Here is a 23,302-nt window from a genome sequence, read left to right as displayed (position 1 = left end):
CAAATGCTGATACTCTGGTTGCTGTAAGTAATAAATTCGTTTTTTCTCTAACCCAGGAGTCTCAATGTCTTTGCCAAGCAAACATGACACTGTAGCAAACTAACATGATAGCTTGTAAATACAGTAAAATCTCAGACCTTTCACAGTTCTTGAAAGTTAACAAGGCTCAAAGCCATCTAGCTGGGAAGTCATGGGGCTTGGTCCCATGTGTGTCAGAACTCAGAGCCAGGGCTCCCAACCTCTGCTCTGTACTGTTTCCCCCGGAAACAGACGTGTAATCTCAACAAGAGCCATGGTGTTACTAGAACTGTTTTCTTTTTATGTTCTGAACTAATTAAGTACAGAGCTGATTTCATTTTCTTCTCTATTACAACCCTTGAAATTATATCCTACCATATACGAAGGCAAAGGAAATGGGTCACTTAATACTGTATGAGGGTCGGGAGAAGTTTACCTGTCAGCAGATGATATTTTCCACTGTGAACAATTCCCATTTCCCCAGTAAGGCGTTGTTGGTTAATATGTCATATTCTCAGTTAGTTCAGGATATCACATGGTTTTTGGCCATTGGAACCTTTGTTTGAATTAATTTGGTAAATTTGCTTTTCCAACAGGGTGGTTGAAAAGTGCAGAGCTCTATGAAAATGAGACCAAAAAAAACCCCAAAACTGTGAAAAGTTCCCCCGTGCGAGTCAGAAAACTGCCAACTCCTGTATGACCTTTGAAAAGTCACTAGACTTCATCAAATTTTAGTTTTCTTCATCTCTAAAATGGAAATGATAATCTCAGTGGGTTGCTTTGAGGGTCCAGAAGATAAGCTTGCCAGATTTATAAAATAAAACTACGGTTGTGCAGTTGTTTTTATTTCAGACAATTATTTAGTATGTATGTCCCAAGTATTACATATGACATATTTACACTAAATAATCTGTTATGTAACTTAAATTCAATTTTTTTTTCTCTCTTTTTTTTAATGAAGTATAGTTGATTTATAAAGTGTTAGTTTCAGGTATACAGCTCAGTGATTCAGTTATACATGTATATATTATCTATTTTTTTTCAGATTCTTTTCCTTTGTAGGTTGTTACAAAATATTGAGTATAGTTCCCTGTGTTGTACAGTAGGTCCTTGTTGTTATGTATTTTATACATAGCAGTGTGTATATGTTAATCCCAAACTCTTAATTTACACCCCTGCCCCCAGAATCTGAAATTCATATTTAACTTGGTGTCCTACATTTTATTTGTAACTCTACAGAGATATAATATATACTAACGTGACCTTGATTTGTATTCTGATGATGTATTAAGGAATTGCTCCCAGGGTTGGCTCTGTTTGTCTGGAGAGCAGAACGCAGGAGGGGAGGAGTAAGACAAGCAGGTGGGCGATTGCAGGCCCTGTCCTCCAGGGGACTCCAGTCTGATCCTGGGGGCAGCTCTGGAGTGTGAGGAACGGTGCAGATGGGTCTCAACCAGTGGCGGGGAAGCTGGGCCTTGACATTCCCTGTTCAGTTATTGGTTAAGGGGTACTTCTGGTACTCAGCAAAGCGGATCCAAGGGCCCTAGGATAGCCCTTCACAGAAGATCTGTAGCTGCAGATCCTTGAAAAGGGAAGCTCGTGGGTGGGGGGAGGGGCGGCAGGGAGGAGTCAACAGAATCCTTCAGGAAAGGATCGAAGGAATCCTGAGAAGAGTGTCAGCCATGTCCACTCAAATGTTCTACAAACTACGCAGTGCTATGAATTGTCGATAACAACAGATTGAAGGGCAACAGGAGCCAAGACTCTCACCTAAGAAATGTAGTCCGTTCGGGCTGTCATGACAGAATACCATAGATGGGTGGCTTATAAACAATAGAGATTTGTTTCTCACAGTTCTGGAGGCTGGAAGGCAGATTTGGTGCCTGGTGATAATTCCCTTCCCGGTTCATAGACCAGCCATCTTCTCTCTGTGTCCTCCCATGGAGGAAAGCGAGAGAGCTTTCTGGGCTCTCTTTTATAAGGGCACCCATGCCATTCATGAGGGCTCCACCTTCCTGACTTAAATCACCTCCCAAAGGCCCCACCCCCTAATAGCATCATTTTAGGGGTTAGGTTTTCAACCTATGAAGTGGGATGGAGTGGAGGGTGGCACAAACATTCAGTCCATAATAGAAACCAAAGAAATTGAGGACCCTACTCCCCCAAAAGTTGTGTCATAATTCTCTTAATAGTTCCCATTGTTCTTTTCTAGATCCTGCTGCTCATTTAGGACAGTGGATAGTGTCTCCTCTCCATTTTATTTGCATATGTCTAAAAAAGAGAGAGCTAGAGAGAGCACTTTCCTTGAATCCAGAGAGAAAGGAGCCCCTTTAGAACAGCATCCTCCTTACTGTGCTGCTGAAAGCCCATCTGGAGGCAACTGTAAACATACGCTCGCCAACCCTTGAAGGGCATCTCCATGAAGTGCTACATGGCTTTGTCTGAAAAATCGTCCAGAGAAGTTGAATGGCCTTAAACTGATGCCCAAATTGCACATTAAAAAACCTTGTAATTCAGAGGAAGTCTCCCCGGGAGGCTATATGCTCTGCTTGGCCTATACAACTCTAAATATTAAAATTAAAAATAGCTAAGTACACAAAACACACAACTGGAAAAGAACATGTCTATTGATAGCATCATTTATCTTGTTTGTTTGCTTTTTGCCCCTTCTCTTTCCTTCAAATAATACCTCCAGCATCATAGTTGCTCCCCCTGCCTGGAGCGGGAGACTCCCAGGATGCAAAATGATAGGCTGGTGGGGCCGGGTATGTTGCCTCTGCCTTGTGCATTATTTAGAGGCGAAAAGGAGCAAACTGAGAAGCTACAGGAAGAAGAAAAGAGTCTTTGGCAAGGCACACGGGAGATTTATTTTTGAGAACTGAGTGTGTGGGAAAAAATGAACTCTGTAGGAATAAACTATAGAACAAGGTCTCTCAACTCAATGGAGAATAGTTCTGTCAGTTCCCAGCTACTAAGGCTGTCACAGTGATAATGACATGCCTTTCATTGGTAAGACTCTCCCTCCAGGAATTTCTGTCTACGAACATGATTATTTTAGTGGAACCACAGATTTTGAGACTGACCAATAGGTAGCATTGCTCATCAACATTGTTGGGAAACACAAAGCTCCTTAGTGCCTCTGGCTATAAGAATGCGGATTTGTCATGCTTCCCGGTGCAGTGTAATGAGCTTCCATGTTAACGGCTATAGTTTTTATTATTGTCATTGTTACCGTAGTAGTGGGCCTGGACAGGATGGGGTGTGAAAGACCCCATAAAGAACGGGCTGTATATTACAGGGAATTGTTGTATAAGTGTGCAGAAGGTAGTCAAAGACAACTCTAAGTTTTATCCACCTAACAGAATGATGATGCCATAAAGAAATGGGAAGGCAGGGTGAGATGGGAGGATGATGGGTTGAGATTTTGATACAGTATTAAGTTTGAAGTCAGGCAAGGTTCCTCGTGAAAATGTTCACTAATTGCAAAAGATCACAAATGGTATGATTTTATTACTTCTGGGTTTTGTGGGTTTAATATAAGAAGGTTACATCTGTAGGGTCAAATAACCTCAGCTTTTGAGGGAGCTTAGTAGAAGTGGAGGCCAATGAAAGCCTGATTTAATTGGGTTTTGGTGCTTCTCCGGGCTGGCTTATTTGTCCCTTTCTTGCACTATTTGTTGTGGCCTCCAAGTAAACGTGGGACGCAGATGTTTTTGCTTTTTGCGGAAAAGAGCAAACCCAGAGCTACTGACTGAACCCATTCACATTCGTATTTTGGTCTCCCGGATAAGTGTATCCCAGCCATGTGATAAATGAGCTTTCCTTGAAGAACTTCAACTTAAATATCATTTGCATCATTTCTCCATTTTCTAAAAATTGGCCCTTCTAACACAGCTCGGCAACTTCTGATTTTTCAAGTTCTAATTCCTCTCCACCTGGTGGTTTTGGTGCCCTCATATCTCAACAGCACAGAGTGCACGTTAACTCCCTTTAGATTATTCTGTCCATCCCCTAATTCCAGAGACACAGGATTTTCGTCAACCTGTGGGTGGACTTGGGGGTTATTTGGGAAGTGGAGAAAGGGGGTGAAAATAACCTGTGAGGAATAAGCTGGTCTTGTTCCTAAAGCTGAGGTTTTCTAAGGACAGGGCGAATGAGAAGGTTCTGAACAGAAATTTCTTGCCCAGGCAGAGGCAGAATTATGTGCTTCAGTAATTTTGGTGAGTCTGTGTTCGTGTTGACAAGTGGGAGTAAACGGGATGGTACAGGCTGCGCAGAGAGGACCATAGACACCGGCTGTGAGGACATTTTCTTAGGAGGATGAGAAGAGACTGACCTTTGCTACTCACTCCAAAAATGGAGACACAGTGTGTATTTGTTTTTGTTTTCCTAATAGACAGTGGAGTTCTTGGGAGTTGAGGACAGGGCTTTAATCCTGTTCCCCTCTTTCTCCAGTGAATATTTCACTCATTTTAGGAGCAATCATCCCAACCTGAGTTTGATTCAGCCAAGTTATGACAATAGGGTCCCTATTTTCTCTCCTTCAGGGGCTTCTGTTTATCCATGTCTCCACACCTGGGTCAGCTGGTTGCCGTGCTTTCCTGGTGGATGACATGTGGTTGGCTGGTTTTTATTGCAGTGGCTGCCGCATCAGTTATCACAAAAGCCCATGCAGAGCAATGGTTCTCTAAGACTGGCCCCTGGGTGTGCATCATCAGCATCGCCTGGGAACCTGGTGGCAAGGAAAAATTGGGGGCCCCTCTCTAGATCTGTTGAATCAGAAAATGTATTTTAACAAGCCCTCTGGGTGATTGTAATGTATGCTAGGGTTTGAGAATGCTGATTTAGGGCATTTGATGCTATGGAGATTATCTCCTGCTCCACCTGAGGGACTTGAAGAATACGTAAGAACGGAAATAATGGGAAAACTCCCACTGAAAAAAGTTCCAATCTCAGAAATAGAGAAAAGATATGGAAATCTAGATTTGGGAAAAATAATCACATCATTGGTTGAATGCCTGTGATGTGTAAGACACCTTCTAGCATCTTTTACATACATTCTTCGAGTCTTGAGAACAACGCCCAAAATTTGATGGTATGTATCTGTAAGTGTTTGATAACTAGTATGACATTTCCTGTTCTCTTTTCTAGCAGTATGTGTAGGGTTTGCCTAAAGAATTTTCAAATCGTAGCACAGATAGTAAGCATGTACCAATCTCATGTGTTCTTGTGTTTCATGACATCTCCGCTGAAAAAATGCAAATGCTTTATCACACGCCTTCTTCAGTGGATTGGGCTTTTTACTGCTGATGTGACTTGGGTCTGTGAGCTCAAGGATGAGACTGTGAGAGATAAATCATAAGATAAGAAAGGAGATGGTTATCTAGACCAGTAGCTGTAGTCCTTCTTGATCAAGACTCACAGTGAGAAATACATTTTACATTTCAGGACACACATAAACATATGTACATCATTATGAAACCATCGAAATTGAACAAAACAGTATTTTTCATTAGTATGTGTGAAGAACTCTATTTGCTGTTTTATTCTATTTATTTTTTGAATGTTAGCCACCACCCACTGTAGTGATTTTGCATTTCACTAATCAGTAGCAAGTTGCAATGTTGAAAATATTGAAATGTTGCAAAACATTGTCAGTGGCACACATTTTGGGGGGAATTTGGAATTCATTGCCTGGAACAGGGAATAAATACTCCTCAGGTGGGAAGAAAGATAATCAACAAGGCTAAAACTGATAAGAAACTAGGTTCCGGCTCCCTGAGCCCTTAGTTTTGGCTTCTGAACCTCACAATGGTAGGGAGTAAGAAGGCGCTCAGGTAGTGCTTCCCCAGGGGTGCTTCTGACCCATTTGGGGGCATTTGGAAGTGTCTGTGGGCTTGGTGTGGCTGCCACCATGTCAGGGTGCACTAGTGGCATTTGGTGGAGAGAGGGCAGGAATACTAACTGTGGTGAGCACTGTGCAGTCCTGCCCTTTGAAGTTTTCCTTCCCAATGTCACCTTAGGGCTCCAACCAAGAAATGCCATCAAGCCAAAGCAGCCTGGTCCCTGAGGGCCTGTGACACCAGGTAAACAGCCAAAGGCTAGATCTGAGGCAGTATCTGGGCTTAGGCTCCTGTGGTCTAAAATTACTAAATTGACACCTCAATTCTATTTCTTTTTATTTAATTTAGTGAAGTATGTTGATTAACAATGTGTTAATTTCTGCTGTACAGCAAAGTGGTTCAGTTATACATAGGCATATACATTCTTTTTCATATTCTTTTCCATCATGGTTTATCACAGGGTATTGAATATAATTCCCTGTGCTGTACAGTAGGACCTTGTTGTTTATCCATCCTAATCCATCCCTCCCCTACCTCCACCTCCCTTGGCAACCACAAGTCTGTTCTCTGTGATTGTCTGTTTCATGCTGCAGCATGTCCCCTCCTGCAACTTTTCTGAGTCAAGGGGGAAATCAAGTTAAGATAGAACCAATGTATCACTTTTTCAAGTGTGATGGGGTAATGCTTCTTATAGTTTTCATATTTTCTCTTGGTCTCAAGCAATTAGCTAATCATTTACAGCCTAATTCCATCATGGATCCAAGGCCCTGTTCTGTTAACTAATAAATATGTGGGATAAATATGTGAATTGTAGTTTGCACAGTTTCCTGGTCAAATGTTGTTTGAGGAACAAAGACAGCGCATGACACATGGGGCTATTGCATATTTGCAGTTATTATCAAAACAACACACAAAAATAAGCATCATCCGTCAGCTGAGTTCCCTTAATTTTCACTCTGTTTCTTCTCTACTTTACTTCATCAAACTACATGTAATATACCCATCAAATGTCTGCTTTCACATTATACAACTGTCATTTCAACAACAATTCTACTTTCACCTGTCCTGGGAAACATCATTTGTATTTAGGTGTCATGGGTGGTAACTGACCTTGTTTTACAAAGGGGTATTTGTGGAATGGTAACTAACTGCATGCAGCAGATATTGCTTGAATCTCTTTAGAATCCACTGATGGTGCACGTCTAGGGAGTGATGGAGTATTTGTGTACTCAGTTAATCAAAGTGGAAGCGTCCTGTTGTTTCCAAATAAAACCCGCTTCTCTTAAAATTTATTGAGAGTAACCGCTCCTGATAAATGAAATGATCTGTACATTTCTGAGAACTTTGGTTTCTGTTTTAAGGGTAAATACATTTAGAACTGAAAAGAATAGGAATCTATTGTTTAGAATTCATGTTGTTGGTCAATGAGATCACAGGATTTGTACAAAAAAACAAAACAAAACAATACTATTTAATTCTTGGCTCAGAAACACTTCAATAAATAAAATGAGCTCATTTAAAAAAAATAAAAATTGCTAAAATGTGCAGTATGGACTAGGTAAATTCAACCAAGTAGTACAGTTTTGGTCCTTGTGAATTTTATTATTTCTGCCATTGATTGACTTAGGAAATCTTTGGCTGGAAAGAAAATAATATTCCCGGCATATGCCTAGGAAATATTAAATTATCCAGGCAAGTGGGTTTGCTTGTTTTTCATGCAAGAAGGACTAATAGGAATCATTGCTGTCTTCATGGAAATACAGGGATCATAGGTTGCAGGTAGTGAATTGAAGGTTCTTCTGTTTTGTGCGCTCAACATTTATATATTTGATTTCAAGTTAAGTGATCCGTTGAAGATTAAACATCTCCTTTTAAAACGAGTGTGGGAAGCCAGATCCGATTTCACACCAGCCTTTTCCTGTTGAGTAGTTCTACTCTCCAGTGTGCACTGCACCGCCCCCTCCATGGTGAGCCCGTTTAGAATTGGCTTGGACATCCCACCTATGCTCAGAAAACTGTCTCTGATGGCCAGGCACCTTGACTACAAGACTTAAAGGAATTAATTCTCTTACTATTTCAGATCTAGTTGAGCTATGCAGACATGAAGAGATCCCTGGGTGGAGTGTGCTATTTGAAATTCTGAGTTAAGGGATTTTCACAGAACCTTTTAGCCAAACTGATTGTGTGCCATCCATCTGCTCTCTGAGAAATTGTTTGTAGAGAAAAACCATGGGATTAAACTAATACGGGATTTCACCTTCAGAAGAATCACATCTAAAACTTCCGTCCTCACTTCCCAGCTGCGGAACTGGACAAGTGGCTCCAATCTTTTTAATCCTTGCTGTCCTTAAGTGTTATGTGACAGTAATCATTTTGCTGCTCTACACTTAAATATTGTTGTAAGTATTTCAGACAGTAATACATTTGAAATTATTTTGGAAGCTGTTTAAATAAAAGATAATGTTGTCATTTCTTACTAGTTGAAATCATAGTATCAGAATGGCTAGACCTGGAGAATGAACATTAATATTTGTCTTAAAATAATGCAGCAAAATAAAATACTGACACAAGTCGTGTAACTACTATTAAAAAGGCTTTTCATTGGAGGGCTTCCGTTATTCGCTCTGATTCTCACAGCCCTGTGAAACTATCAGGAGATTGTATTTGATCTATTTTGATAAATGAAATGAAAGGCACACAGATGACATGAATTGAGACTACAGTGGTGAAATCTCAAATGAGCATTTAAAAACCCCCTGTTTTTGTCATGTGTGAACTGAAGTTGTCATTTTTATTACATCATAGTTAATCTGTGTCACAATAGTATATTTACTATTATTCTCTGTTATTCTCAAATGAACTCATTTGCATATGTATTAAGAGGACGGAAAATGTGAAGAATTTTACAACATGTAATTCTCCCTTAACTTGGTGAAATACATAGTGTTTTTCTCCGATTCGAATTTGTTTCATCTTAGTGCATTCATTTCAGCCAGCCATCTTAATAGCCATCCTGCAGGCATGCTGTGTAGCAGATCGAGAGGACCACTCTCTCTATGATCTTTTCAGCCAGTTAGTCTCCAGTGTTTGTCTTGAACTCTACTTCCATGGTCCACTGCTCGAGATGTCCTCAATTATAGGCAGTGCTGTTTGTTTGAAGTGACTCTTTTACCCTGTGAAGAGATTTTCTAAATTTGCAGTTATTGATTGGAAAAAAAAAAAAGCACAGTGTGAGAATTGTGAGTTATGTTTTATTTGGGGCAAAATGAGGACTATGGCCTGGGAGACAGCATTTCAGATAGCTCTGAGAAACTGCTGCAGAGAGGCAGGGGGAAAGGAAAGTGATTTTGGTGAAGGAGAAGTACATGAAATCGTACATATTTTTTGCAGATGGTTTCTGCTAGTCTTATGAAGGTTACTGCTAGTCACAAGGAGCAGACATCACGATGAAGGATTTTAGTGTTTTTCTAGATACAAGGTGATGCATGAATTGGGCCCATAAAATCTTCTCCAGAAAATATCTAACTATCTGAAGACCTGTTCTGCCAGCTTTTCCTAGAGCACAGAGTGCCTCATTCCTGATCTCCACCCTGAACACCTTTCAGGCGGTGTTGCAGGTCAGCAGCTGCAGTGGCTCATGATTTAATCCTTGTAGAGGTAAATGGCAAGTGCCAGTTTGTATTGATAGTTGGCACGGTGCTTCTTTCAGGGGGAGAGGGATGTATTATCTAAAAACCAAAGAGTGATGCTGTTTTGTTTTGTTTTGTGTTTTGGGTTTTCTCCTTTTATTTTTATTTTTTATTAAGCTCTTTATTGGAATATAATTGCTTTATACTCTTGTACCAGTTTTTGAGGTACACCAAAGTGAATCAGCTGTACTTATACATATATCCCCATATCCCCTACCTCCCACGACTCCCTCCCACCCTCCCTGTCCTGGCCCTCTAAAGCATCCCCCATCATCGAGTTGATCTCCCTTTGTTATACAGAAACTTCCCACTAGCTGTCTATTTTACATTTGATAGTGTATCTATGTCTGTGCTACTCTCTCAACTTCATCGCAGCTTCCCCTTCGCCCCCCACCCCCCACCCCAGCCCTATGTCCTCAAGTCCATTCTCTACATCTGCATCTCCACTCTTGCCCTGTCACTGGGTTCATCAGTACCATTTCTTCAGATTCCATATATATGAGTTAGCATATGGTATTTGTTTTTCTCTTTCTGGCTTACTTCACTCTGTATGGGAGTCTCTAGGTCTATCCACCTCATTACATATAGTTCAATTTCGTTCCTTTTTATGGCTGAGTAATACTCCATTGTATATATGTGCCACATCTTCTTTATCCATTCATCTGCTGATGGCCATGTAGGTTGCTTCCACATCCTGGCTATTGTAAATAGTGCTGCAATGAACATTATGGTACATGTTTCTTTTGGGATTATGGTTTTCTCTAGGTATATGCCCAGGAGTGGGATTACTGGGTCATATGGTAGTTCCATTTTTTGTTTTTTAAGGAACCTCCAAACTGTTTACCATAGTGACTGTACCAGCTTACATTCCCACCAACAGTGCAGGACAGTTCCCTTTTCTCCACACCCTCTCCAACATTTATTGTTTCTAGATGTTTTGATGATGACCATTCTGACTGGTGTGAGGTGATACCTCATTGTGGCTTTGACGTGCATTTCTCTAATGATTAGTGATGTTGAGCATCTTTTCATGTGTTTGTTGGCCATCTGTATGTCTTCTTTGCAGAAATGTCTATTTAAGACTTCCGCCCATTTGTGGATTGGGTTATTTGCTTTTTTGGTATAAGCTGCATGAGCTGCTTATATATTTTGGAGATTAATCCATTGTGATTTGTTTCATTGACAAGTATTTTCTCCCATTCTGAGGGTTGTCTTCTTGTCTTGTTTATGGTTTTTTTCACTGTGCAAAAGCTTTTAAGTCTCCTTAGGTCCCATTTGTTTATTCTTGATTTTATTTCCATGATTCTAGGAGGTGGGTCCAAAAGGATCTTGCTTTGATGTATGTCATAGAGTGTTCTGCCTATGTTTTCCACAAGGAGTTTTATAGTGTCTGGCCTTACATGTAGGTCTTTAATCCATTCGGAGTTTAGTTTTGTGTATGGTGTTAGGAAGTGTTCTAATTTCATTCTTTTACATGTAGCTGTCCAATTTTCCCAGCACCACTTATTGAAGAGGCTGTCTTTTTTCCATTGTATATTCTTCCCTGCTTTGTCAAAGATAAGGTGCCCATATGTGTGTGGGTTTACCTCTGGGTTCTCTATTCTGTTCCATTGATCTACCTTTCTATTTTTGTGCCAGTACCATACTGTCTTGATCACTGTAGCCTTGCAGTATAGTTTGAAGTCAGAAAACCTAATTCCACCAACTCCGTTTTTTCTTCTCAAGATTGCTTTGGCTGTTCGGGGTCTTTTGCGTTTCCATACAAATCGTAAGATTTCTTGTTCTAGTTCTGTGAAAAATGCTGTTGGTAATTTGATAGGGATTGCGTTGAATCTCTAAAGTGCTTTGGGTAAGATAGTCATTTGCACAATGTTGATTCTTCCAATCCAAGAACATGGTATGTCCCTCCATCTGTTTGTGTCGTCTTTGATTTCTTTCATCATTGTCTTACAGTTTTCTGCGTACAGGTCTTTTGCCTCCTTAGGCAGGTTTATTCCTAGGTCTTTTATTCTTTTTGTTGCAATGGTGAATGGGATTGTTTCCTTAATTTCTGTTTCTGCTCTTCCGTTGTTAGTGTATAGAAATGCAAGAGATTTCTATGCATTAATTTTATATCCTGATACTTTTCTAAATTCATCGATTAGTGCTAGCAGTTTTCTGGTAGAATCTTTAGGGTTTTCTATGTATAATATCATGTCACCTGCAAAGAGTGACAATTTTACTTCTTTTCCAATTTGGATTCCTTTTATTTCATTTTATTCTCTGATTGCTGTGGCTAACACTTCCAAAATTGTTGAATAATAATGGTGAGAGTGGGCACCTTTGTCTTGTTCCTGTCCTTAGAGGGAATGCTTTCAGTTTTTCACCATTTAGAATGATGTTGGCTCTTGCTTTCTCATATATGGCTTTTATTATGTTGAGGTAATTTCCTTCTATGCCCATTTTCTGGAGAGCTTTTATCATAAATGGATGTTGAATTTTGTCAAAAGCTTTTCCTGCATCTGTTGAGATGATCATATGGTTTTTATCCTTCGGTTTGTTAATATGATGTATCACATTGATTGATTTGCGTATATTGAAGAATCCTTGCATCCCAGGGATAAACCCCACTTGATCATGGTGTATGATCTTTTTAATGTGCTGTTGGATTCTGTTAGCTAGTATTTTGTTGAGGATTTTTGCATCTATATTCATCAGTGATATTGGCCTGTAATTTTCTTTTTTTGTGACATCTCTGCCTGGTTTTGGTGGCTTCGTAGAATGAGTTTGGGAGTGTTCCTCCTTCTGCTATATTTTGGAAGAGTTTGAGAAGGATAGGTGTTAGCTCTTCTCTAAATGTTTGACAGAATTCGCCTGTGAAGCCATCTGGCCCTGGGCTTTTGTGTGTTGGGAGATTTTTAATCACTGCCTCAATTTCCGTACTTGTGATTGGTCTGTTCATATTTTCTATTTCTTCCTGGTTCAGTCTTGGAAGATTGTACTTTTCTAAGAATTTATCCATTTCTTCCAGGTTATCCAATTTATTGGTATATAGTTGCTTGTAGTAGTCTCTCATGATCTTTTGTATTTCTGCAGTGTCCATTGTTACTTCTCCTTTTTCATTTCTAATTCTGTTGATTTGCATCTTCTCCCTTTGTTTCCTGATAAGTTTGGCTAATGGTTTATCTATTTTGTTTACCTTCTCAAAGAACCAGCTTTTAGTTTTATTAATCTTTGCTATTGTTTCCTTCCTTTCTTTTTCATTTAATTCTGCTCTGATCTCTATGATTTCTTTCCTTCTGCTCACTTTGGGTTTTTTTTTTTTTGTTCTTCTTTCTCTAATTATTTTAGGTGTAAGGTTAGGTTGTTTATTCGATATTTTTCTTGTCTCTTGAGGTAGGACTGTATTGCTATAAACTTCCCTCTGAGAACTACTTTTGCTGCATCCCATAGGTTTTGGGTCATTGTGTTTTCATTGTCATTTGTTTCTAGATATTTTTTGATTCCCTCTTTGATTTCTTCAGTGATTTTTTTGGTTGTTTAATAGCATATTATTTATTATCCATGTGTTTATATTTTTTAGTTTTTTTCAGGTAATTGATATCTAGTATCATGGCATTGTGGTCAGAGAAAAGGCTTGATATGATTTCAATTTTTTTTTAATTTACCAAGGCTTGATTTGTGACCCAAGATGTGATCTATCCTGGAAAATGTTCTGTGTGCACTTGAGAAGAACGAGTATTCTGTCGTTTTTGGATGGAATGTGCTATAAATATCAATTAAGTCGAGATGGTCTAATGTGTCATTTAAAGCTTGTTTTTCCTTATGTATTCTCTGTTTGGATGATCCGTCCATTGATGTAAGTGGGGTGTTAATGTCTTCTGCTATTATTGTGTTATTGTCAGTGTCCCCTTTTATGGCTGTTAGCGTTTGCCTTATGTATTGAGGTGTTCCTATATTGGCTGCATACATATTTACAATTGTTATATGTTCTTCTTGGATTGATCCCTTGATCATTATGTAGTGTCCTTCCTTGTCTCTTGTAATAGTCTTTAAAGTCTAATTTGTCTGATATGAGTATTGCTGCTCCAGCTTTCTGTTGACTTCCATTTGCATGGAATATCTTTTTCCATCCCCTTACTTTCAGTCTATATGTGTCCCATGGTCTGAAGTGGGTTTCTTGTAGACAGCACATGTAAGGGTCTTGTTTTTGTATCCATTCAGCCAGTCTGTGTCTTTTGGTTGGAGCATTTAATCCATGTATATTTAAGGTGATTATTGACATGTGTGTTCCTATTACCATTTTCTTAATTGTTTTGGGTTTGTTTTTGTAGGTCTTTTCCTTCTCTTGTGTTTCCCACTTAGAAAAGTTCCTTTTGCAATTGTTGTAAGGCTGGTCTGGTGGTGTTGAATTCTCTTAACTTTTGCTTGCCTGGAAAGCTTTTGATTTCTCCATCGAATCTGAATGAGATTCTTGCTGGGTAGAGTATTCTTGGCTGTAGGTTGTTCTCTTTCAGGAATTTCAGTATATCCTGCCACTCCCTTCTGGCCTGCAGAATTTCTGTAGAAAGATCAGCTGTTATCCTTATGGGTTTTCCCTTATATGTTATTTGTTGCTTTTCTCTTGTTGCTTTTAATATTTATTCTTTGTGTTTAATTTTTGTTAGTTTGATTAATATGTGCCTTGGTGTATTTCTCCTTGTGTTTATTCTGTATGAGACTCTCTGTGCTTCTTGGACTTGATTAATTATTTCCTTTTCCATGTTGGGGAAGTTTTCCACTATAACCTCTTGAAATATTGTCTCAGACCCTTTCTTTTTTTCTTCTTCTTCTGGGATGCCTATGATTCGAATGTTGGTGTGCTTAATGTTGTCACCAAAGTCTCTGAGACTGTCTTCCGTTCTTTTTATTGTTTTTTCTCTTTCCTGCTGTGTGGCCATTATTTCCCGCATTCTATCTTCCAACTCACTTATTTGTTCTTCTGCCTCAGTTATTCTGTTGTTTATACCATCTAGAGTATTTTTAGTTTCAGTTATTTTGTTATCTATTACTGTTTGTTTGCTGTGTAGTTCTTCTGAGTCCTTATTAACTGTTTCTTGTTTTTTCTGTATTTTGTTATGGAGATTTTGGATCATCTTTACTATCAGTACTCTGAATTCTTTTTCAGGCTGTTTTCCTATTTCCTCTTCATTTATTTGGTCTTGTGTAGTTTTACCTTGTTCCTTCACCTGTGACATATTTTTTGTCGTCTCATTTTTCCCCCACTTTGGATGGGCAGGATTGTGTTCCTGTCCCACTGGGTGTTTGGCCTGAGGTTTCAAGCACTGGAGTTTGTAGCCTGTTGAGTATAGCTGGGTCTTGATGTTGAGGTGAGAACCTCTGGTAGACCTCACTCTGATGAGTATTCCCTGGGAACTGGGTTTCCCTGTTACTCCAATGTTTTGGACTTAGAGCTCCCACCTCAGGAACTCAGGCCTGACCTTGGGCTTGTGAATCAAGATCCCACAAGCCGGCTGCTCCAGGCTTCATGCAGTCTCTTTGGGCCTCAGGTCCCCCACCGGCCTCCGGCAACCTATCTATTTGTGGGGAGATGCGATCTCCACATCTTCCCACACTGCCATCTTGACTCCGCCCCCGAGAGTGATGCTTTTTAAAAATATTTTTTAAACATAAAGGAGGAAAAGACCTATGACTAAAACACCCTAACTCTCAGGTAGGGTTAGGTTCCGTTACATGTAATAGAAAATGATGATCATAGTGATAACAGCCATAATTTTAAAATAGTAGCTTCAAAACCTAGAAGTTAGTATCTTCTGTAAAAAAAAGTCTGAAGTTTGGGAGAAAAGGCTTGGATGAATGCTGCAGTCACTGAAGGATCCATTGCTCCTTCTGCTTTTCATTCTGGCATTGTAATGAAATGTTTTCAATCTCAAGGTTACATCATGTTCTTCGATGGTCTGTGAACCCAGAGCATTGACCTCTGCATTCCAGAGAGTAGGAGAAGAAGGATGGAGAAAGGAGTATAGAAGTACAGAAGGGATGCATCTTCCAGCTTTCAGTAATTTTCAGAAAGTCCCACTCAGTTCTTTCACTGCAGTCTTATTAACCATGAATCACATGGCCTCATCAAGTTCTACAGCTGGAAATGGAGTCTTCTCGCTGCACACACTGACACTGCATGAAAGAGGGATTAATTTACTGAGGTGGAAGAGAAGGTAGCAGTTGGGCTGCAGCTAGTAGAATCTCCTGTACTTTCCCCCAAGTGAGTAAGGCTCTGAAATTTACATAGAATGTTTGAGGGAGGCTTTCTTTGTCCCGAATAATTACCAGCAAATCAATGAAAATATCTGCCTTTTGACTTTTGGTTTATCTACTTTTGGTTTGGTTTGCTGTGAAATTTATCCAAGTAAAGGAGAGATGTAAAATAAAAAGAGCACATTCAGCCAGTGTGGCTCCCCATCTCACTCTGAGCAAAGCCAAAGTCCTTACAATGAATAATTGACAGGACTCTGCTGGAAATGGCCTGTTACACCACCTGCTGCTTAGTTCATTTCAGACACACTTACCTTGAACTTGCCAAGCAGGCCTCTCTGCCTTAGGATCTATGCACTGGCTGCTGCACTGGGCCTGAAAGGCTTCTGCTCGGCTCTTCTCCTCCTTCAAGTCTTTGCTCAGATTTACTCTTCTCAGTAAAACCTACTATGATATTGTGAAGGATAACAGGAAAGACACATTTGGTCTTGGTCCCAGTTTCTGGCAGAGAGCTCCTAAAACCCTTGAGGTTGAAAGTGATTAAGGGGTTTCTTGTTATGTTAATGAGGTGACTGTGGCTAAGGCTCCTAGGCCTGGGGGCTGGATGCCAGGGGAACTGACCTGTGATTTAGAGAGATAGAACTTTCAGTCTCACCGCCAGCCCCTCCTCCAGGGAGAGGAGAGGAGTTGAATCCTTGGCCAGTGGCCAATGAGAATGAGGTAATCAATCATGCTCGTGTAAAAACCCAAACAGACACGTTTCAGAGAGCTTCCAGGTTGGTGAATAGGGAGTTGCTTCCAGAGTGGGAGGCTGGGGAGAGCTTGGAAGCTGTGTGCCCGTTCCCCAGGCCTTATCCTCCACACCTTTCCATCTGACTATTCCTGAGTTATATCCTCCTATAATAAACCAGTGACTTGATAAGTAAAATATTTCTCTGAGTTCTATAAGCCACTCTAGCAAATTAATCAAACCTAAAGAGCAGGTCGTTGGAACCTCTGATCTCCTGTTAGCCAGTCAGAAGCCCAGGTGTCAATGTGGACTTGAGTCTGTCGTCTGAAGTGGGGAGAGGGCAGGCTGGCTGGTTGGACTGAGCTCTTACACTGTGAGATCTGATGCTGTCATTGGGTAGATAGTGTCAGAATTGAGTTGAATTGTAGAACACACAGCTGGTGTCCAGAGGATTGCTTTTTAGAGCAGAACTCCACCCTCACATTGGAATTGAGTGTCAGAATTGTTCGCTTACCCTGATCCAGACAGACTAGGAATTTTGCCACCTTTTCTTCATAGTGTTGAGAACAGTAGAACCTCTATCCCTCAAAAAATAAATAATGGCACTTTCCACTTTTTCAGATTGTGTTCATAAATGGTTGAACAACCTCATTTGGTCCTTCATTGGTTCTCTCATTTTATCTTTCCATGAGATACTTTTTCCACGTGTTTAATTGTGAAGGGAGGCAAAAGGAATTTTCACAGGATGCAGCCTTGAGGGGAAGTATCGTACATTTTGACTGATAACCTATTTCCATGTATATAAAAATATGCTCACAGGACAAAAACAAAGAAAATGTGTATTTATGTAATATATTTGTATTTGTCGCTAAAGTTTCAGACTGTTCTCACAGTCAGTTCTTAATCTAAGTTGTAAAATCCTTTTTTCAGATTCTGATTGCTTGTAACTTCCCACCGTAGATACACTCAGTGGGGGGGGGGGGGCATATGTGTGTCTAAATTTATTTTCTTCTTTTCCATTATCTGAGTAAAAACTCTTGCCATGATGGAGTAATTTCTCCCTCTTTTTTTTCAGTGTTTGGCCTCCATAGTTAATTTCTTATTTTCTTTGAAATTTTGTGAAGACATTATTTTTCTTGTCTTTTCTCAGCAGCCTCTACCATCCTGCAACCATTATACCATGCAACACTGTGTGAACACTATCGAACTGATGTCATGTAATTCTCTCAGTGGAGTGTTCTCTTCTCTGAGTCCTCTTGCCTTGTCTACAGAGATAATTAGGTCAAGCAAAGCCACCACCCAAATTGCAAAATGAAGACCAACAAGGGCTGCAGTATCTGAAAAGATGACCCTAAACCAGAGAAGGTCTTTATTGTTACCGAACAAATACAAATAGCTCATTTCTGACTTTAAACCTCCCATTTAAATTATTTTTCCTCAGTGAGTGGCAATTTTAACCTTTTTTTGTTCAAAAATAATTTTCTATAACTTGAATGTGATGTGCAGGTGGAGTTAGATGTGTATCTACTTTGTCATGCATTGCATTATGATTTGTGGGATAACTTTTGTTTAATATCTGCAACATATTCATGGCCATAAGTACTGTCTTGACATCTTTTTTTTAACTACTAGATGAAGAGAGCAAGGACAAGTGATTAATAAACTTTGTCTTAATCTGCAGAAACAGCTGTGTTGACTGGAAAATGCCTATTTCCCAACAGGGCACTTGGTCTTCCTTGTCAGTGCCCTGAAGTAGTCTTTGTCTGCAATTCTCATCTCTCTCCCTCAGGCCTGCCTTTTAAGGAAGTATGTGCCGCCGGGGCCCCCCCCCCCCCCCCCATACCCCACCATCTCAGAAATTGAATATCGGTTAAAAGCCAAGCCTATTTTTAATATTAGTATTCATTTTCTGCTGTGAAATTGTCATAACTTTTTATGTCCAGTCATAAATGTTGAAGCAGACCCATGATTCAGCACCATTAAATCACTTGTAAATTACCACTGATGAGGCTAAAATTGCAAGTTCTAAAATCATACTGCTGTGAGGGCTTCCTGTAGTTTGGTGAATTACCACCTCAAAACAGCCTTGCTGGTTGCCCAGACTGTCTGGTCAGACATGATGAATGCTTGATGGCCGCGGTCCTGGAGCTCCGAGTGGCAAGGCCAGGCTTCCAGCCCAGCATGGACATAATTATCACCGCTTTTGATTTTGACTACAGAAAGTGGAGTAGAATGTTCAAAAATGTAATTATATAATGTGCCTCTCATTTTCTTTAAAAAACCCAAACACATATTTGTCACTGTTTCTTCAAGTCAAGTCACACAGAAAGGGGTCAGTGGGGATGTTGAGTTTTTTTTCCCATTGTAAGATCTTGTGTTTATCTCCTGTGCTTTTTTAAAACTCCCTACAGTGGATAGAACAAATTAAGCAAAGAATGGAGAGTATTAGGCCTTGGCAAAATTCCAAACAGTAAGATGGTCTATTTTTTGAAAAGGAGATATACTTGTAAAACAAAGTGACAACAGAAGCTCCGTGTTCATGACAGAATGGCAAGGTTGCTTCTTCGGTTTGCTTTGGTTTGGTTTTGGATTTATTGTTGTTTTTGTTTACTTTTGAAGTTAATAATTTACTTAAGGTATTTAATGGGGGAAAAAAGCCCATTTTGGTGTCTTCTTAAAAGCAGCAAGATCTTCCCTTGTAATTCGGAGGAAGTTTTCCTTGAATTTCTTGGTGGGAGCAAAAAGGTAACAATAGGGCCTCAGAATTAGTTTTTTTTCTTTTTTTAAAATCTTCCTGCTTTATTTAGGTATAATTGACCAATAAAATTGTGTGTATTTAATATGTACAATCTGATGATTGGATACAGGTATACATTGTTGAATAATTACCACAATCAAATTAACATATCCATCACCTCACATACTTGGCTGTGTGTGTGTGTGTGATGAGAACACAAGATCTACTTTCTTTCTTTTTTTTGTTTTGTTTTGTTTTGTTTTTTCTAATCTTTTCTACATTACTTTAAAAATTTTTTAATTTTATATTGGACTATAGTTGGTTTACAATGTTGTGTTAGTTTCAGGTGTACAGTAAAGTAAATCAGTTATACACATACACATATCTATTCTTTTTCAGTTCTTTTCCCATTTAGTTTATTCAAGAATATTGAATAGCGTTCCCTGTACTATACAGTAGTTCCTTGTTGGTCATGTATTTTAGGTATAGTAGTGTGTATATGTCAAGCCCAAATTCCCAGTTCATCCCTCCCCCCACCTTTCCCCTTTGGTAACTGTAAGTTTGTTTTCTAAGTCTGTGAGGCTGTTTCTGTTTTGTAAATAAGTTCATTTGTATTAATTTTTAAGATTCTGCATATAAGCCATATCATATGATATTTGTCTTTGTCTGACTTAGTTTACTTAATATGATAATCTCCATGTCCATCCATGTTGCTGCTGTTGGCATTATTTCATTCTTTTTAATGGCTGAGTGATATTCCGTTGTATATATGTACCACATGTTCTCTATCAATTCATCTGTCAATGGGCATTTAGGTTGCTTCCGTGTCTTGGCGATTGTAAATGGTGCTGCTGTGAACATAGGAGTGTGTGTATCTTTTTGAATTAGAGTTTTTTATGGATATATGCCCAGGAGTGGGATTGCAGGAGCATATGGTAGCTCTATTTTTAGTTTCTTAAGGAACCCCCGTACTGTTCTCCATAGTGGCTGCACCAGTTTACATTCCCCCTAACAGTGCAGGAGGGCTCCCTTTTCTCCACACCCTCTCCAGCATTTATTGCTTGTAGACTTTTTAATGATGGCCATTCTGACTGGTGTGAGGTGATATCTCATAGTTTTGGTTTGCATTTCTCTAATAATTAGCGATGTTGAACATTTTTTCATGTACCTCTTGGCCATCTGTATGTCTTCTTTAGAGAAATGTTTATTTAGGTCCTCTGCCTAAATAAACAGATTGGGTTTTGGAGCTTAGGGATAACAGTATCTGCAAATTCAGCAGAATTGTGGTTTCTGGTATAGAACAAACATTTCACTGATCCACTTGGATTATGCTTTTATTGTCCAACAGTGAACCTTTGACTTTTACTTGAAAGTTGCATAGTTCTTCAAGCTGACACATTACCATGCTAAACCATTAAATTGCTGTTCAAATTTTATTCCTCAGTATTATCATGATGGATTTTTATTGATGCATATTCTACTTTGAAAATACAGCTGAAATAAATATGGCATAGGAATTCTGTGGTTGTGAACCAATTTCTACTTGTTCAGGAAAGTTTTGTTTTGTTTTGTTTGTTTGTTTGTTTTCAGAAAAGCAGAAGAAAAGTAATTCACTATATCTTAAGTTCAAAATATACATTAGTATTGGCTTAGGTATTATAAAAGTTAGGTTTTAGATGCAACCATTTGTGTGAATACTAACATTCTAGACAAGTTATACTTACAGACGTGAATGCATCAAGGAGCTTCTTTTGTCTCTACAGTTTCAGTGATGTATCTGCAAACTTTGATTTTTCAGAATCCAGTAAGACCTTGGAGGGTTGGGATAATATATTTTTAGAAACATCTGCATGACAAATTCCTATTTTCTAAAGAAAACATTTCTTGCTCTATAGTCTCTTCTAAAAGTCATGTATGTATTGAAAACAATGAGATTTCTGGAAGAACTCCACAATAATGTAAGATTCCACAGTGCAATTAAGAATAATCACATGATCATGGACTACAGCGAATTAAATGTCAAAGAATGGCTGGAGGGAGACTTTGCAAAGGAAAATGACCTTTTGGTGATCAAGACCAGTTCTGCCAACATAGATTTACAACAAAAAGCGTGAAGCAAGCCCATGAGGAGTTGTTTTCTAGACGCATCAGTGAGGGTTTCTAATAGAACTTAGATGTTGAGCTTTGCTGCAGATTATGGGAGATGTGTTCTTATCCCTCACTCTGAGTTGATCCATCCTATACATTGGGAGACCTCCTTTTTCAGAGACAATAAGATTTAGTGGGATGAAAGAAAGCATAGGATTTGGTGTTAAAATGCCAGGTTTTTCTATCAGCTCTGCCTGTTGGACCAAACTTCAAGAAGCCACAAAATTCCCTTATATTTTCAGTGAAGTATCATTAACCTACCAATCTCATGGGGTTAATGCAAGGCCATAGGAGAAGTTTATTAAGTGAAAAGTATTTATAAACTCTGTAATATTATAATATTGTCTTCTAATTTGATTAACACTTACTACAAGGTTGTTACTGAAAATAATAAGCAGTAAAATTAATCTCATGAAAGTACACAAGGCCATGGTGGGTTTCCCTTAAATAGCTTTGAATGGTTCATAATTTGGTTGGAGCACTTCCCCTGTGCAACTGTTGTGTCTTTTGTTGTACACGTGGTAATATTATCTCAGCCCTTCCTCCCACAACCCAGCAAATTAAGAACTATATTCATAAGGCTGAGAGCGGTTAAATAACTCATGGAATTTCTCCCAACTTGTATGGGAGAGGTATATTTCCAACCTGGGCTGTCTGATTCCAAAACATGTGCCCTTAACTCTCACCGCATCCGAGAGATCTTTTTATTGTATAATTTTCACTAAGCCATTTTGCATATAAGATGCATGTCTCTTTCATCTTTGAAATCGTGTAACTGTCATCTTTTGTGAAATTATGCCATGGTAACAGACAACCCCCAAAGTCTCATTGACTTAATAAACAAAGGTTGTTTCTCCCTCTCATCCAAGCCATTGTGGGTCATCTCTGGGTTTCTACTATGCTACCTTCGTTTTGGGAATCAGCTAAAAGAAAATAGAAGGAAGGTAGAACCACCTGATGATGGTTATACATTTTTACTAGGAAGTGTTTTGTCATTTCCACTTACATTTCATTGACCAGAGCAAATCATTCGTCTAAGCCTGACTCCAGTGGGGTAAGGAGATCAGTCTGCCAGGAGAGATGGATATTGTATAACATGTTCCAAACCACTCTCCCATCTTTTGTAAGTAATGGGTAATCTGTTTAAGAATAAGTGAATAAATGCAAGGAAGAAACGTTAGAAGAATTAGAAGGAAATTCAAAACAATATAGCCCTATCAGCCATCAAATTTGAACCAGGTGGTTGTTTTTATAGAGAAGAAGAGAACAGAATGTTTATTTTATTGTTTCATGTGGAAACTGAAATCCTGAACCTTTGGGGAGTTTATGAACTCCACTCTGGCGGAGATCTTTATATTTGACCATAAGATGAAACGCACCATGACCAACTCTCTACAGTTCTAGATCCCTTAATGCCGTTGGGGAAAATAGTCAAATATTTGCCCACTTTCCATATTCCTATCATTCAATAAACCTAAATAGACAAAGGCACTTTCTTAAAGTGGAGTTTGCTCAGTACAGTGTCACATCTGGGTTGCAGTGAGTGAAACATTTTATTTAAGTGTATGTCTATTAGAAAATCAAATTGAAATTGAGATCATATCTACCAAATATCAAAGGAAGAGTAGTATATTTTTTCTATTGCTATTATTGTAAGTTGAGAGGGTGGGTAGCACCAAATCCCAATGCACCCTCCATCCATAACTAATAGGCAAAAAAATTTCTCTTTAAGGATTTTATGCACTGAGAAAAAGATCAGAGAAGCCATTAAGAGGCCTCCTGAGGGTGCCATGTCCTGGCTTCCTTATTCTCAGCAGGGACGCCCCTTGTTGTTACTGTTCACTCAGTCCTGGGTGTGTGTGTAGACCAGCTCTTAGCAGAGTTTTGTAGAAGGACTGCTTGACAA

This window comes from Hippopotamus amphibius, chromosome X (assembly GCF_030028045.1).
Source record: "Hippopotamus amphibius kiboko isolate mHipAmp2 chromosome X, mHipAmp2.hap2, whole genome shotgun sequence".
Taxonomy (NCBI): domain Eukaryota; kingdom Metazoa; phylum Chordata; class Mammalia; order Artiodactyla; family Hippopotamidae; genus Hippopotamus; species Hippopotamus amphibius.
Note: the sequence above shows the minus strand (reverse complement) of the source record.